General features: G+C 36.6%; 1 pseudogene; it reads right to left on the bottom strand.

Moving 5' to 3' along the window:
* Window positions 1-2,608: 2,608 nt before the first annotated feature.
* Window positions 2,609-2,762, bottom strand: LOC111767995 (U1 spliceosomal RNA; annotated as a pseudogene).
* Between the last annotated feature and the right edge of the window lie 1,456 nt (window positions 2,763-4,218).

Raw genomic sequence — 4,218 nt, 5'->3', positions numbered from 1 at the left:
GGAAAATGCAAATTTAAATCATCATAAGATACATTACATATCTGTTAGAATGACATTAAAAAAAATACTGACCCTGTGAAGAGTTGGCAAGCACGCAGACAAGGTGGAGATCATACATTGCTGGTGGACACGCAAAATGGTATAGCTACTCTGAAAACGTTTTGGCAGTTTCTTATAGAGTTAGACATACACTTACTATATGACCCAGCAATCCCACTCCTGCGTATTTAGCCCAGAGAACTGAAAACTATGTTTACACAAACATCTGTACAAAAATGTTTATAGCAGCTCTACGCATATTTGCAAAAACAAAACAAAACAAAAAACAACTGGAGGGGCTGGCCCCGTGACCAAGCAGTTAAGTTTGCGTGCTCCACTTTGGCGGCGCAGGGTTTCCCCCGTTCTGATCCTGGGCACAGACCCAGCACGGCTCATCAAGCCATGCTGAGGTGGAGTCCCACATAGCGGAGCCAGAAGGACCTACAACTAGAGTAGACAACTGTGTACTGTGGGGCTTTGGGAAGAGGAAGGAAGAAAAAAAAGATCAGCAACAGCTGTTAGCTCAGATGCCAATCTTAAAAAAAAAAACAACAACTGGAAAGAACCCAAATGTCCTTCAGTTGGTAAGTGGATAAACAAACTGTGCATATCCACACCATGGAGTACTACCCAGTAACAAAAAAGAACAAACTGCTGAAGTATGCAACAATTTGCATGAATCTCAAAGGCATTAGGCTGAGTGAAAAAGCCAGTTTTAGAAGTTTATATGCTATGTGATTCCATTTGTATGCCATTTGAAAAGAAAAAAAAACTATGATTTTAGAGCACAAATCAGTGGTTGCCAGAAGTAAGATCAGGGAGGAAGTGACTCCTAACTTGTGCTAAAAGAATCACACAGTGAGTTCTGTGTTGTGATAGAACTGTTCCTTATCTTGATTGTGGTAGTGGGTACACAGATCTATACATATGTTAAAATGAATTGAACTGTACGTCAAGAGAAAAACATTTATTGCACAAAAATTCTAAGTATTAAGATAAAAAAATAAAATCAATATGGACTCAAGGATAATTATCTTATTCTTTGTTAAAATCAGATGCTATTGTTATTTATTTATTTTTGCTTAAATTATTTCGACTGTGACCATTGGGAACTCTTTCAAAGCTCCTGTATAAATATGGTTTTCATTGGCAATGTTTGATGAAGATTTCATCAGTGAGATTCTAACCTTAACTGAAAGGTCCAGAGAAGGCAATTAATTTGATAATTGTTCATTGGAAAATGATTAAATTCTTCCAATTATTCAATTCTGTTAGAGATAGCACCTGGTTAGTCTAGAAGCTAATAGATTACTTCCTGTGATAGACATTCTTGCCAATTTGTGAGCTCCTGCTTTGTAACAATTAGTTCATATTTTTCATTTCAAGATGATATATATATTGATTTGTACAATTTTCTACTTTAGCCTCACAGGACTGTCTTTTAACTGATTTTTCCCCAGCTGGTGCACTGACTAGGTGGATGTTTACTTAAGATCCAAAAAATATATTACTGACAATTACTTAACGTTATTTTATTAATTTATCAAAAGCAGAAAATATCTTTGCGTTTTCTACCAGGAATCGATATCAATATTTTAAAGTATAATTAAGACTACATACTTCATTTGGTTAGCATTAATTTTGGTAATTAAATCATTATTTCCCCTACTTAGTAAGTGGAATTCTAAATGATGTACCCACTCAACAATTATGCTACAAAGTAATATTTATGAGAAAAACATTTAGCATAATTGGACAGAAAATTATTTGATAAAAGTTTTATTATTCTTTTTTAAATATTTTATGTGCTCTTGGGACCATATCCTCTTTGAAATAGTGTAAACAATTGTAGATACAATCAAAATGTATTTCAGAATTGCAAATAGATTTTCATTGCTCTTTTTTAAAAATGTAAGTTAATCCTTGTTTAATACCGATCATTTTTTCTAATGAGGAAAAAGGGAAAGATGTTTATGGGTGTGTGTGAAGGAAAGTGGAAAGTGCGTGTCTGCGTGTGTGTGTGGGAGAGAGAAAATATAGTGGCCCCTTTTTTGGTGGACTCAAATGGCCTGGATGTCATATTTTTATCGGACATTTAAAAGGATGGTTACTTGTGGGAGAAGAACACAGTATGGTTGCTGCAGCCTATGAACAAAACAAACAGAGAAAGAGTTTAATTGATGTTGATAATAAAACAGATTGACCCTAAGACAGGCAGAAAATTACAGGAGCAGAGGCTCCATCTTCTCGGCAATCATAAATGTGTTTTAACATCCTGATGCTTTGATTATCCATTAGGAACAATGGTAGTAACCGCTGTAACAAGTCAAAATAATGTCAGCATTATCTGAGTCACCTTCCTCTCCTCCCTAATATTACCATGTTGATGCAAAGAAGGATCATTTCCTGCTGTGTGGAAGTTGTTTATTTCTCCTAATGATATGGTATGAATGTGAACCTACAATACCAAATTATTGATTTCTTTTCAACCCAATCTTCCCAACTTTGAAATTAAACCCCAAGAAATGTTTCTCTGTACTTGCCTCAAGGAAGCGTTTTTTTACTTTTCCAGGGGAAAGTGAGAACACAGTCCGCCACTATCACCAATTATGCAGTCAAGTTTCCCACAGTTGGGTAAATCGCAGAGGTCAGCGTTTCCAACTTGGATGGATGAAACTTGCCCTGGGAAAACCATCATGGTATCTCCCCTGACAGGTAAGTATTCAGGGCAGTGCTTTTAACCTGGCCTAGCTCTTATTAGAGATTTCAAAGTCTTGGAGCAATTTTGTTTGGGGCTGTGATAAGTGAGAGAAGACTGGAAGTAGCTTAGGGATCAAGACATAGATGTTGTTTCCCAGAAATCTCAGGACTGTTCCAGAATGAAGACCTTCCAGAGCAACTGCAGCCTGGACTGCACAAGGGCAATCCCTCTGGTACGGATTTATGCCCCTGGAGTTTCACTCCAAGTGTTCCATTTTCTTTAGGGGAAATGACTCAGTTCATAACTTTTCAGCTGTGTATCACAGTTCCATGTGGATTTTCCGATAATGGAGGTTCCTGGAGGTTTCTCAAAGTCGCAGTGTTGAGAGCCACCATGCAGCCTGACATTGACACTATTATTAGATGTCAGACACACAAGAACAAAAACTTTGCATAGTCAGGTTATAGAAAATATCCATTATGTATTTTCCAAACTGGAATCAGGCAACAAAATTAATTTATTCTCTTTCAAACATCATCAACAAGCATGTAGTGAGGGACTACTGCCCACATATTTGGAGGAATACACAATAGATACAAACTCCACAGGAGGCACTCTAGGCAAATACATAAACGAATTTTAGGAATTAACTGGGCAAGCACTTCCTGGTCTTTTTGATTCCCAGAGGTTGGAGCACAGTAATTGATTTCCCAGACTCACTGAGTCAAACATGAGACACAAGGATGAATAAAGCATAGTCCTTGACCTCAAGTAGACTGACAAACGTTGTAACAGGAGAAGAATTCTGTGATGAATATAACATTAAAAGTATCAGAAACGAGTGAAAATGAACTAATTTTGTTGAGATTTAACACACACATTCTTTCGTAAATGACTCAAACCATCCCTGTGAGGGAAGTGACAGTATCCCAGTGAGCAAAAAAGAAAACAAAACTCTGAAGTAAATCATTCAGTCTCATTCTGCTAATAAGTAGCAGATTTAGGATTTGAATTTCTGGGGTTTTGTTTTTTCAGCTCTGAAGCCTGTGTGCTTCCATTATATCTACCAGAAACAAAGATACAATTTAGAGTGGGCAGGAGGACAAATTCCTCCTTCAAGGTTGTAGGTAGAATCAAGAAAGATTTTGAGTTAAAAAAATGTTTCAAAGTTTGAGTAGGAGTTTAAGACACTGGGAAGATGAGGCACATTTTGCTTGCAAGTGTTAGAGGCATGCTCACATGTTTTAGAGCAATCCAGAATATTTTTCTTCCTGTTTTGAAATATTTAGAGAATGTATCCATAACCGAATTTTCACATAAATACGAACCCAGTGTTTTGCTATATAAAGAATGAGCTGCCACCAGTAATTTCATAAGTATGAAAATAAGTACAATAAAATAAAATCAGAAATGAAATACTGGATTCCAAAAACATTCTTTTGTTTATTTGCAACGACAGGGAAAGAGCACTCTGCCTT

Source organism: Equus caballus, chromosome 14 (genome assembly GCF_041296265.1).
Source record: "Equus caballus isolate H_3958 breed thoroughbred chromosome 14, TB-T2T, whole genome shotgun sequence".
Classification (NCBI taxonomy): domain Eukaryota; kingdom Metazoa; phylum Chordata; class Mammalia; order Perissodactyla; family Equidae; genus Equus; species Equus caballus.
This window is presented reverse-complemented; position numbering and strand designations above follow the sequence as displayed.